At 38.6% G+C, this 14,471-nt stretch overlaps 1 long non-coding RNA gene across 1 annotated transcript; it reads right to left on the minus strand.

The window, feature by feature from the left end:
* Positions 1-1,416: 1,416 nt before the first annotated feature.
* Positions 1,417-10,039, minus strand: LOC139042722 (uncharacterized). The gene is made up of 3 exons (XR_011499787.1): positions 9,824-10,039; positions 5,479-5,656; positions 1,417-4,879 (listed from the first exon to the last, which is right to left on the minus strand). It is a non-coding gene; the product is annotated as an uncharacterized lncRNA (long non-coding RNA).
* Positions 10,040-14,471: the final 4,432 nt, after the last annotated feature.

Genomic DNA, 14,471 nt, shown 5'->3' on the forward strand with positions numbered 1-14,471 from the left:
ACAACAGCCAAGACGTGGAAGCAACCTAAGTGCCCATCAACTGATGTCTGGATTAAGAAGATATGATATATATATACAATGGAATACTACTCGGCCATAAAAAAGGATAAAATCATCCCATTCACAACAACATGGATGGACCTTGAGGGAATTATGTTAAGTGAAATAAGCCAGATAGAGAAAGACAATCTTTGTATGACTCCACTCATATGTGGAAGTTAAACATGTAGACAAAGAGGACAGATTAGTGACTACCAGGGGAAAGGGGGGGGTGGGCACAAAGGGTGAAGTGGTGCACCTACAACACAACTGACAAACATTAATGTACAACGGAAATTTCACAAGGTTGTAAAATATCATAAACTCAATAAAAATTAAAAAAGAAATAGGGGCTGCATCTGTCATCTTCTTCTGCTAGATCAAACTCTCACTAAAACCTCTAACGTTGAGAATATCTTCTGATCATTCCCACTCATTGGGAGTCTTGCTATTTGAATGAAAGCAGCCTCTTTTCTCTCTAAGCATCAAGGTGATGGTTGTGGAGGGAGTGGAGGATGTTAGATGTCCAAGCAGCTTCATTATTGATTGTTGAGGAATTCTGGATGAACTTCTAATCCTGATTCACTCAGAAATTACAAAGATAATTTGATTCAAATCCCAAATCTGCTCCCTCATTTCTTTGCTACACGTTGAAATCAAAGGCTGGAAAGGGGCATCCGTAAAAGAGACAATGGTGCGTAACAAACTCAAAAGTTACACGTCTGTTAAGTTATATAAAATGGAATAATCTAATTTTAATACTTTTCCTTCTCTTCAACCTAATCATGAATCAGAGGTTTTCAGTAATTCTCAGAGCAAGAAAAATTTCCATATTCAAAATGACACACTTGAAATGCTGGAAATGTTTAGACTATTAAGTGACTAACTAAATGAGTACTATTTGCTTGTTAAATTGCATAATGTGAAATGAATATTACTTTCAGATATTCAAATAAAAGACATAAAACACTGAACATAATTGCAGTCAACTTTTGATTATCTATACTCATGGAAAAGAAAAGGTGGCCTGAATAAATGGAAAGTTAGAACACGTATCTGGAAGGGAAGACAAGTGTCAATTCTTCTAAAAATAAACTATAAATGTCATTACAATCAGCATGAAAATGGGAAATTTTAACAAGTGAGTGACTTTAAAGTTCATATAGAAGAAGAATAAATGTAAGAAAATAAAGCCAAGGAAAAATTAAAGAAAAATAATGAGGGGAGTAACTTATCTTTCCAGATATTAAAACTTATGGTAAAACCTGTTATTGTATCTGCATAGGAAGAGACAAATAGATGGCAGAAGAAAGAATGGGGAATTCAGACATAGATTCAAGTAAATATGGAAACTTAATACACAACAAGGGTGGTATTTCCATTTATTTTTAAATGACTTGTGTTAGCATAAATAGCTTTCCATATGAAAAAGAAAACTTGTAGCTCTACCTGATATCATATTTTTTAAATTCCAAAGATTGCAGTTTTAAGTGTAAAAATAAAACAATAAAAAGATTAGAAGAAAAATTAAGAAAGTAAATGGGTAACCTTAGAATGTGAGCATCCTTCCTAAGTAAGACTCTAGTCCCAATAAAAGCTACCATTATATCTCACCTGGATTACAACAATAAACTCTTAACTAGTCTGCCTGCATCCACTCAAGTTCCTATATAATACATTCCCCAAGCAGAGTGATCTTTAGAAAACAAAACCTGTTCCACTGGACATAGTTGGACCTCCTGTAGTTATGTCCTCCTTTTTCATCCTTAAAGTCGTTTGCGTGTTCTCTATTTTTTTGTTTTCTTGAACCAATTTTTGGTCTTTGTTGAGTTTTTTTGTTGTATCTTTGTTTTCTATTTCATTTACTTTTATTACTGCTTTCTTTATCCTTTTCTAAAAAGGTTTTACTGCTGTATTTGGACACGACTCTATTTTTAAGCTTTTCTTCTTTTGCAATGTAAACATTTAAGACTATAAATGTCCCTTATAGTACTGCTTAACTTGCAAGTTTTGATGTGCAGGATTGTCATTATTATTAAGTCATATTTCCATCATGTTTTTTTAAATTCATGATTATTTAGATGTGTTTTTGTTCATTTCCAAACATATGGCATTTTCAGGATAGTTCTTACGGAAGTGTTACATAAATACCAAAAAGTACAGAAATCATAAATAGAAACTTTGATGAATTTCCACAAAATGAGTTTATCCAGGTACTCACCCTCAAAACAGGATAAAGAATATTATTATTCCCACATGCCCCTAGTATGTCCACTCCAAGTCATCACCGTCCCCAAAGGTAACTAACTATCCTTACTTCTATTACCATCAGTTTTGTCCATTTTTGGATTTTATATAAACAGAATCATACAGTTTGCTCTCTTTTGTATTTATTGTCTTTCATTCTTCCCCACAGTTGTGAGATTCATCCATTTTATTGCATGGATATACAACTCTTGACGGGCATTTGGGATGTTTTCAGTGTGTGATTCTTATGAGTAATACTGTTATTAACATTTTGTAGGCAGTTCTGCTGGGTATATACCTAGGAATGGAATTATGTGTTATATCTATGCCTAGGTTTGGCTTTAGTACATACGAGCAATTTTCCAAAGTGGCTGTAGGAAGCTCCACGACCACCACCAGAGAAGAAGGGTTTTTGGTACTTCACATCATTGCCAACGCTTAGCATGGTGAGTTTTCCTAGTGCTAGGATCTGGGGAGCACAGAGTGGCTTCTCCTTGTGTCTTAAATTTGCATTTCCCAAAAGAACTAATGAGCTGAGCACCTTTTCATATGTTTACTGGCAACTCAGAGATCCTCTTTTATGAAGTACCTGTTCAAGTCTTTTTCCTCTTTTTAAAAATTGAGATGTCTGTATTTCTCTCACTGACTCAAAGGAGCTTTTAATAAACTGAATATCAGTCCTTCAATATATGTAAAGAAAATATCTCTCATATTATGTGCCTTGCCTTTTCACTCTCTTAATGTCATGTTTTCATGATCAAAAGTGTAAGTTTTAATGAAGTCTAATTTATCAATCTTTTCCATTGTGACTGTGATGTTTGCAACACAGTTGACAAAAGATAAGTGTTCAGAATATATAAAGAACTTTTACAAGTCAATAAGGAAGAAAAAGTCAACTTAAAGATAGGAAAAGACATGAACAGATATTTCACAAGAAAGGAAAAATGAATGGATAATAATCATATGAAAAGATGTTCAAACTCATTAGTAATCAGACCATGTAAATGGGATATCATTTTGTATCTGTCAGATTGGCAAAAATTAAGTGTTTGGCAAGGATATGGAGCAACAAAATTAATACACTGGCCGTGGGGGATGAAAATTAGAAAAACAGCTTTGGAATATAGTATGGTATTACTTTGTAAAGTTGAAGATAATCCTTGTCACCCAGCTTGTTTCCTCCCAGGTATCTATCCTAGAGAAAATCATGCACATATGTGCATGGAAATTGGATAGCGGTACTACAAAAAAATTGAAATGACAAATAACAAATGTTCACTGATAGTAAAATAGATAAATTATAGCATATACACACAATGGGACAATATACAGCAACAAAAATTTAAATAACATTTATCAACTTGGATGGATCTCAAAATTATAAGGTAAGTATAAAAATCAATTCTCAGAAGTCTACATGCAGTTTGAAAGCACATAAATGTCAAAATCATACATATTTGACAATATATTATTTGGGAATACATATATATTCAGAAACATGATAACAAAATTATTATCACAAGGGAGTGATAATATAATTCAAAATAATGATCATCCTTCATGGGAAGGAATACAATTGGGAAGGTGCCCACAGTGGTCCTCAGAAGTTTTGGTAGTATTCTAGTTCTTAAGCAGGATGGAGGAGTACACAAGTGTTTATTTTAGTCCTACTTTTATGTTATATAAATGTTACACCTATTCTATATAAGACTATTTCATCATAAAAGATTTTTTTTCTGCTTTTTCTCCCCAAATCCCCCCAGTACCTAGTTGTATATTTCAGTTGTGGGTCCTTCTAGTTGTGGTATGTGGGACGCTGCCTCAACGTGGCCTGATGAGCAGTGTCATGTCCACGCCCAGGATCCAAATGAGCGAAACCCTGGGCTGCCAAAGCGAAGCACGCGAACTTCACCACTTGGCCACGGGGCCAGCCCCCGTAAAAGATTTTTTAACATCCTACAGCCATCAAAGTGATATTTTTGGAACAGTGTGAAATATCATGAAAATACCAACATCTCCATATATGCTTTTGTATGCATAGTATACCTCTGGGAGGATATACAAGAAAGTGGTAACAATAATTGTTGTAGAAACTTATCTGGAAAGACTCCATTTGCCCCTCAAGATCCACTTTTCATCCTTTTCTGTGTCCCAAACTCTTTAAAGACTGCATGAACTGGCTCCCTTGTTTTATCACTTCCAGGCCAGTTCAGCCAATTGGAGGCACCAGGGAGAAGGGTGGGATTCAGGTATTTACTCCCCTAGCTCCCTCCCTGCCTGGTTGCCAGGATCGTTTATGTGTCCCTCTAAGAAAGGCCACAGCACGTGCTGCCTTGACCTCTGTATTGGTCAGGGTTCCCCAAAGAAACAGAACCAATAGGATATGTGCGTGTGTGTGTGTGTGTGTGTGTGTGTGTGTGTCTGTGTGTGTGCGCATGCGCGCGCACATGTGTATGTGTGTGAGAGAGAGATTTATTATAAGGAATCGGCTCACGTAATTATGGAGGCTGAGAAGTCCCAAGATCTGCAGGGTTAGTCAGCAAGCTGGAGACCCAGGAGAGCCGATGTATAGTTCCAGTCTGAGTCTGAAGGCCTGAGAACCAGGAGAGCCAATGATGTAAGTTCTGTTCCAAAAGCTGACAAGCTCAAGACCCAAGAAGAGCCAATGTTTCAGACTGAGTCTGAGGCTAGAAAAGAGCATTGTCCCAGCTCAGCAGTCAGGCAGGTGGCGTTTGGCCAAATGTCTGCACACCCTGTAGCCCAGTCATCCTCTCCTGTAGCTATAAGCTGCTCTCTCTGGGCTCTCCCTCCTCTTGCCCATTCAAGTCTAGAATGTTACAGCACTGTACCTTGTTTTCCTTAACCCATACTGTTGTAAATGGTCCCCTAAGTAACCATTCCTCAATTATCCTATCTGAGTATACCACCCATTTCCTGCTGGGCCCCTGACTGATCCTCTTATTTTTAAATATTAGTAGCTATAGCCAAAATTCCTAACATATAATAAATTATATGGGCTTATTGGTAAAGAGCCTTTTCAAACACAATGCAATCATAGGCCAGCTGAATGCTTCAGAGGGCCTTTGATGCACAGTCTGTCACTCCCTGGCTTTCCCATCTGAATTTCCAAGTGAAACCAAGGGTAGAGAGGCCAAAGGAAACCTCAAATGCTACCACCTCAACAGCACTTACTGTCCATGGTATCTGGCCAGGATCTTTGAACTGCGGTCTGGCCTCATCATCTCCTCCGGGACACAGCTGGCCACTGACAGGCAGTCCAACACAACATTTAAAATTCAAAATGTGTAACAGAGAATAATGAAGCCATCTGGTCCATATTATGTTGTCCAACAATTATAAGTAATGTGAGCTATAAATACAACAAGCAAAAGGAAGCAAACAAGAGACCATTAATCAATACAGACAATTTGCACGAGATATGATGACTCAAGTGTATTTACACAAACACAGAAAATCGTTTTTCAGGAGAATCTTTACAAATGGTGGACTAAAGCAGGTCTAGACTGAAAAATATGACCTGCCAATGCCCTTCAGTCACATAACTTCTCTGAAGTAATAAAAATCTGCATGGGAATTTCACACAGAGAACCTCGATTTGACATTTAATAACTCATAGAGTTATATACGAAAGGCAATAGGACCAGGCCTGGTTCAGAATCCAGAGTAACTTTGCGAGGGTTACATCATAAGGAGATCTTAGTGGAGAGGACTCTAAGAAACCAGTAATACTCGTCATCAGCCCCATTCACAAAATCTGGGGGAGCTTGAGTGGGAAAATAAACAACCACTCTGGATCTTTATAGCCAACAGTTTCCTCATCTCTCTGACTATCCCATAGTCACTTCAAATGCAATATATCTGAAATTGGACAAATGCTCCTCCCTTCCCAATCGGACCTTCTTTTATATCCTAGGCTTCTAACAGAAGCAACTGAATGGATCATGATGCAATCTGCTAAGAGGAAACACATTTAAATCACATAGTTGATTTCTCTGAAGAACCAGGAGTGTGGTAGAATGGATTATTTGTTCTCAGTTCTTCCTTTCTTCTCTCAATTACCAGGGTTTACTGTGGGCAGAGAATAAATCCCAACCCTCACTGATTTGGTTTGGCTTGGCCTCTTTTGCACTTCTGCCATTGGCCATGAGAAGAACACACCCTGAGTAGCCACTGGTGATTCATGGAGCAGACAAGAAACCTCCCTGCAGCCAGAAGCCAAGTGCTGCAGAGCTGCAACCACTTACAGACCCATGAGTGATAAATAAATGCTTGCCTTTGTAAGCCATTGAGGTTTTGGGGGTTAGCTGTTATGTAGCATTATCACCTCAGAAACCTGACTAATACAGAAACCTGCTCTGGGAAGACAAAATAATAAATATATACCACAGTCCATCCTTGGTAGTTTAGTGTGAACATGCATGCACATACACACACACACACACACACCCCTTTATTCCTGTGCACACATTTTTTAAATGTTACCACCTAACATAGTGCAGCTACTCCACGTACAACCGAAAATAAACTGACACCCTTTGCATTTAGGAGACAACTCAAAATCACAGCCACTCTCCCCATCAGGCTCTCAAGTCAAGCATCAATTGGTGATGTCCATGGCTTGGGTCAGGATGAGATGTGGGGTCTCGTGGTCTTGCAATTTGAGGGCTGAATGATATCCGATATACAACATGAGGAGGGAGGGACCAAAAATGTTCAATAAACATCTCAAACATGGACATGATCCTCCTGGACCATCCTCTATGAATGTCCACTTGCTGATTCGCTCCCCTAGTAGTGGAGAGAGGTCCTTGATCAACTCGGGTTGTGCCTATAGGATTTCCTTCACCCAGTGTCTGCCAAGACCCCACCTGAAAGACGCAGTGGGAGGATTCCGCTCCTGAGCATGGTACCATCTTAGCAGCCCACTTCATAAAGGAGCATGATGGGCGGACCCTTGATAAATCAGGTCATTGGCCAGGATGTACGCTTTCTTAACGGAGCTGTATGCCAGACTTATTCCCTACTTTCAAATGGATCATCTAGAACCAAAGCTTAGCTCTCTCTCTTAAAGCACCTTGAGAAAGGCAGACAAGCAGCCCACCCTGGGAAACATCCAGACATCTTACAGGTAGATGCACAGTCCCAGGAGACGACAAACCATAGTCCGATAAATGGTTTTGCTGCCCTTTATTATAGAAAAATGGAGGGCTCTGCCATTCACAACTCAATCAGTTCCACATTCTAAAGTCCGTTGCCTGCAAAATCTCTCTTCTAGGTACAAATTTCTGACTTAGTTTGGGTTCTTTTGATAGCAAGCAAACAGAAACCAATGCAATTGGCAATAAGCGCAAAGTGAGGGCGTCGGCTGTGGGAGAATTCATTGGAAAGACACTGAGGAAGTTCACATACTCAAAGGGAAGCTGAACAACCAAGCTGTGGAAGGCAGAAACCAGGGCTTCATAAACGAACCCTTTGTTCAGCAAGGTCATAGGGAGTGCCCAACCTAAGCGTGTCTCCTTGAGCTCAAGGAACAGCCACTTTTTGGGCTGATAAAAATGCTCTAAAATGGACTGTGCTAATGGTTGCACGACCTTGTGAATATACTAAAAACCAAAGAATGCTTTTTAGGTGGGTAAATTATATGGTAGGCAAATTCTATTTCAACAAAGCTATTAAATACTTTTTTTCTGTGTAAAAATGTTTATTTGTACTAATGTTTGGACTACAGAAACTAAAGAAAGAAAAAAGACACCTCAACTCCAAAGAGACAGTGAATTAGGACCTGCCCACAGCCAAGGGGAAGGTCACTCCAGGGTGTCCTGGCATGGACTGTCCCTCCCGCTACTTAATGTCAGTGTCGTCAGGCAGAAAACTGAGGAATCCGGGTGTGATGACCTTATATACTTTTTTTTTTTTTGTCAGGAAGTCAAAGAGAAAAAAAAAAAGATTAAAAAGAGGCAATCCACAAAGGTGGAGATCAAAATGGCTAACATCACCAGCAATCAGAGAAAGGTCAAAACAACAACGAGACACCACTTTGCCCCCATCAGACAGGCAAAAATTAGAAAGGTGGATAATACTTAGTGCCTATGAGGGGACCTGGCACCCTCCTGACCTGCTGATGGAAATGTGGACAGGCTGCTACGGCCACTTTCCAGAAAAGCAACCTGGCTGGTCTTGACTCAAGTAAACGTGCCTATTTCCCGTGGCCCAGAAATTCCACTCCTGGCTATGTGTATTCCAGAGAAGCTCACATATAGCTCCATTAGGTCACATGTGCAAGGATATTCTTTGCAGCATTGTTTGTGTTAGCAGGAAGGTGGATGCAACTCAAGAAATACACAAGTGAATGTAATGGCTCCGACTAAGGAATACAGAGCAGCAGCCCAAAGCAATGAACTAAATGTACATAAAGCAGTAGGGATAGACTTTAAAAACATGGTGTTAAGTGATAACAGTAAAAAACAGAATAAGAATTGTAGCGCAGTGCCATTTATATAAAGACATAAACGTGCACAAAACAACACTGTCGATGTTTCAGGGATATATACCTTTTCAAGAACGTGGTGGTACCAATGTCACCTCAATAAAAAATTAATTTAAAAAAATAGAACAAGTAATAATAAAAATAAAAACAGAACATGGTGGAAGGGGAATACAGAAAACTATCAGGTGCCTTGGACTGACCACGAAGGACAGCGAGCCACGAAAGGAGATGTGTGATGAACTAAGCTCTCTGTGTCAGAGATTTTTTTTTAATTAAATAAATAACAAAAGCTAAATGTTGTACTGGCTCATTCTGGATGACTCCAACAAATAAAAGAAATTAGAAAAAGAAACAAACTTACCCACCTTCACCACCACCCAAAGATAACCATTGTTAATATTCTCAATGTTTTTGCAATGAATTGCTTTTTAAAATTATTTCATATAACTATTTTACATATAAATGATTTAAACTTTTATTACTTTTCATATAGTTATATTACATGTAAGTGATGTATCATTTTACCACTTTATCTTTGATAGTTATCCTAAAATAAGATTTCTTCAGGTTAAATAATGTATGGCAGAAGGGCTTAAAAAGTTTTCAACAGCCAGATTTGCTCCCTTGCCTAATAAAGTCACTTACAGGTGTGTCTCGTGGAGGAAAAAAGAGATGTCTTATAAAAAAAGACATTTTCTGATATGTGAAGAGTGTATGACACCGTATTTACCCCCTTCACTATTCTCTTTAAGCATCAAATAATTTAGAGCTAAAGAAAACCTCAGGAGTGGACGATAAATTATCTTGATTGGGTTGCCAATCTGCAGGCACTCTGCCTTTTCTCACAGCTGTGGGATCTCACCAACGGCAGTTTTGCCTTCATAATAAACCTTGTTTCTAGGATTTAAATTCTAAGTGGTTTAACTCCTGGTTGCCTTCCTGAGTTTCTGAATGGCGTAAGAGTGAAGTTGCAATCAAGGAATCAAGGAAAACAAGACAAAACAAAATAAAAATACCTCGAGAGTTTACCTGATTTGTGCTGTATTTCCGTGAGGTATTCTAGGTTACATGTTATTTTTCCTTTGATGATCTTTCTGAATTCTTCTTTCTGCCTGGGTTGAACTGAGTTTAAACTGAGCTGTTTCTCTAAGACCAGAAAGATATCAAGAGCAAATAAGCGTCATTGCCAAACTAGCCAATCCATGTTGTACGGCTCCAGATTAATCACAGAGAAAATGGACGCAGAAAAATTCTACCACACCCTGATCGAGAGATGCTGGGATATTGGAGGCTGCCTTCTATCTAATTCAGTTCAGTAGTTTTCCAGGGCAGCCGCCTTGACCAGGCAGTTTGCCCATGCCTGGGCGGGGGGTATTCTGTCCGAGAATTCAGCCTCATTTCTCTTAAATAAAAAGGTATTGCTTCTCCATGAAGGGTGCTTTGGCTCTTTGGTGAATCGCAGCTTTGCAAGATACAAACCATAATTTAAGGTTGGTCTTGCCTTCATGTTCTGCTAATCAATAAAGACAGAAGCAACATTATAAATATATATACTTTTACTAAGGATGAATTCTGGACACTAAGCTTCCTATTTCTGTGCAATCAGCCAGAGTCCGGCATATCAGAGAGAACTGCTAAGGAGCACTTGAAACGTAACTAGTCTGAATTAATGCGCTGTTGAGATCAACAGACCCAGACTATACGCTAAATTCAAAACAAACGTCCAATAAACATTAAATCTCACTTCTAAGTTAAGAAAGGCATCATTTATGTAACCACTTGAAGGATTTTCTGCTCCACAATTATGGTTTGGCTTTGTTAACTGACATTTTAAAACAAGTTTGATCTGGTCATTAGCATTATGGGCTCCCCGCCTGCTACAGGCTTCCTAGGTTGCCATTATTCTGTTTTAGACTAGAAAATAATTACACTAATATACAATTATTTATTATCAAGCCGGACATAGCCAGGATTTAGGAAAGCCATGGAGAGGGATTCTAGTGCAATTTACAAATATAATAAATTCCCAACTGCATAGCATGACTGCGTTTCCCACTGTCCATTCAACAGTTGAAAGCCTCAGTATTGTTACATAGAATCCCTTCATAAAACACGTCAGTTCGCCAAATCTACCCAACGCTATCCTAGGTTGTAGGAAATCATTGTTGTGCATGTCCACATGTGTGTGTAGCTTCTCTCAGTAATGTAGAAAGCCTTGGATCCATGTCTTCACCTCCCCGGTGAGATGCCATGGCATTATTCTACCCTCCATTGAAACACTCTTAAAAGACTCAGATGTTACTTGTGTGTGAATCTCTTCCTATCAGCCCCTAACATCCGACTGAATTCTTGGAACACAAGGCTCAAAATCTACCGTCTAGCACCCTCTTGGCAAAGTTGATTCAAAAAAATGTTTGATGAATTGAATTCTCCATGTGTCACAACGTTTCTTTCTTAAGAGGTTCCGTTTTCTTTAGTCCTAATGATTAGAAAGGCCAAGTTTTCTGATCAATAGTAGCTTCCATCTGAAGCTTGCTAGGTGGTCTGCCTATTTTCTAAACTGTACCCAACCAAAGACAAAATGTCAAAGTATAACATTGGCATTTAGTAGATTTGGCTGTCAATGTTTATTCTCCTTTGAATGCAGAAAATACTCATTACTTGAAAATATTCTTAGTATTACTTAAAATATTCTTACTGCCAAGTAAATTTCCCCTCTAGTGGTCCTTAGTAGAAAGTGGTAAATGCTAGAACGGCAAACCCAACTCACTCGTGTCTTTCCTCTCTTTAAGAACGCTGTTCAGCATCCGGAGAGTTCTAAGGAAGAGAGAAACAAGCGCTTTCTCAAAAACAAGAGGCCAATGTAGGACTAGGGTACCTGGGAAGCCACCAGAAAAAACCAGCAAGATGACAGATTACTAAACCCAAAAGCAAGCCTCATATATGGCTTTTCTATACTGGTTTCACCTCAAACACAAAAATGTGCATAACCAAACATGAGATGCTTTAAGGTTGTAATATATATACTTGTCCTCTGTGAATTATACCCAGGGATTCTGCCATAAGCAAGTGGTGGATCTGCACGCCCCCTTTATCCAGAATCTAGAGCTGTGCTGTCCAATACTGTAGCCACTCCCACATGTTGCTATTAAGCACTTGAAATGTGGCTGGTTTCAACTGAGATGTGCTGTAAGTGTAAAATCCACACCAAATTTCAAAGACTTAATATGGGAAAAAATATCTCATTAATAATTTTTATATTGATTACATGTTGAGATTATAATATTTTAGATATATGGTGTTAAAATATATTACTAAAATTAATTTCATCCATTTCTTTTTACTTTTTAATATGGCTACTAGAAAATTTCAAATAACACATGTGGCTTACATTTTATTTTTTGGATAGCGCTGGTCTAGAGAGCAGCTGGGATAGAGAAGGGAAGAGAAAGGGGATCTTGGAGCTCTTCTAAAGCCTGGGTTGCGAACCTGGGTTTCTCACCACCAAAGTGTCTGTGCCTATTACTGAGAATGTCAAGAACACCCACAATGACTCAATTTTCAGGACATTCCAAATCTGGGTGGCATTATTTGAGGAGGTGGGCTCATTATGTCTCAGGAGCATCCTTGGGAAATGATTGGGTTAGCCAGCGATTGGTCTCGCCAGTGTTTATAATACAAAGATTCATCTACTCAACTCCTACTCATCCATCAGGATTCGGATCAAGCCTTGTATTATGCCCTTCACCAGCTAGACCACATCCTACAGGTCTTCTGTATTCTCTGCTGCATCAATTCAGGGTTGGGCCCACAGCATGGGCACAGTATCTATGAAAAGCTGAACTAAGTATTGACCTTTCCTCTGTAGACTTTTTCTCATTATCTCATAATTACTCTTTTTTCACTAAATAAATATAATCTCATGCAAAATACGAATGCTGCTCAAACGTTATGGTAAAACAACCATCACTGCATGATATGTCTCTGGAAGAACTCAGAATAATTTCACACCGTGGCCTCCAGGGCAGGGAACAAGGTGGCTGAGGACAGAGGTTAAAGAGAGACTTTTCCGTAACCTTTCAATGTGGAAGCTCATGTCATAAATTCTTTTAAAACCATTTAAAGAGAATATCCTCTCTAAATAGAAAAGAGATTTTTAAAACTTAGATTCCATTGAAGACTTGTAAGAACTTTTCTTGCCTCGCACATTTTAGATCAGCAGTCAACAAATTTTTCCTGTAAAGTGCCAGATAGTGAATGTTTTAGGCTCTGTGGGTCTCTGTGGCAACTACTGAACTCTGCCATTGAAGCAGAAAAGCAGCCATAGATAATATGTAAAGGAATGTGTGCAGCTGTGTGCCAATAAAACTTTATTTGCAAAAGTAAGGCGAGATTTAGCCTGTGGCCATAGTTTGCCACCCCCTTGCTTTAGATAGTGCCTCCTTTAATCAATAAAGAACGTGTAATCATGCTATTTACTTTTGCATTCTTAAACAGGTTAAAAAAATCTCCCTTCAACCCAAGTTAAGAGTTATGCTTAGGAAGGTTGGAACAAAGAAAGATAATAGAGAACAGAAGAAAAACATCTAGTTTATGGGATAAAACCATAGAGTTGCGATATTCACTCAGAAAAGCAAAGATGTGTCAAAAGGCACGAAAAACTCTCATCCTGCTGGAAATCTTCCTGGTTTGAATCAATGGTGGCAACAGAGAGGTCATGGTCTGGGTTGAAAATTACTTCTGAGTCTTCATACTTCTCAAGTTTGACATTAAAACAATATATACTTGTGCAAATAAATTCAGAAATTGCTACTCCAGAAATGTAGATAGTCTAAATTAGCTAAATATTGATCTCTTGCCATTAAATTCTCTACAGAAGTGACCATTATAACAAGTAGTCTGTCATCATGGCCTGTGGCATGTGATGAGGTTTCTCTAATTCAGAGAATCCCCTTGAGAGGGTGATTCAGTGTGGAAAAGTTTAGCTTCCTGGGACACTGGCCCCACCAACCAGGTTCTAAGGTTTTATCTCACTCAACCAAATACTCCCAGCATGTTAACTGAAAGCATAGTCTCCCTCAGAGAAAACAAATCAAAGCGATAGATCTATTTTCAGAACTTGTTCAAGAAAAAGATGGGAAGTTTAAAACTTAACATTCAAGCTTAAAAATGAACTATATAACCAAACAGTGCCAACTGGATTCCCCAGCTTTTCCCTGGTATTCTTCCCAGAGGAAGCAGGTAATACTGAAGAAGCTACAGAGGTGGAAAGTGGGCCCCATTCAGGACAGAGAAAACTGAATGGCGTCCATAGAATTTGCCACCATCTTTTAGAGATACTCATGGCCATGAACCTTAAAAACCAAAAGCTACATGGCAAAAAGCATCTCAACAAGTTAAATTTGTATTTCCATAAAGCTCAGTATGTCCCACATGGAAAGCCTATGTTGAAACAGGGTAGGATGTCCACTAGACCAGTGAAAAATCTTGATGTTAAGCAAAACCCAAAGAAAAATGGAAATCCAGTTATTTTGTTCAAGGGCAGTGTGAGTCACAATAGCATTAACTGTTTTTCAAAATGGTTCACCTATTGATTATTTCTGGTAATAGAAGAAGCAGTGATATGGGCAAAATGGCAGGTCATCACTACACTTGGCTTATTAATAAACCCATATTC

The sequence above is a fragment of the Equus asinus genome, chromosome X, assembly GCF_041296235.1.
Source record: "Equus asinus isolate D_3611 breed Donkey chromosome X, EquAss-T2T_v2, whole genome shotgun sequence".
NCBI lineage: Eukaryota > Metazoa > Chordata > Mammalia > Perissodactyla > Equidae > Equus > Equus asinus.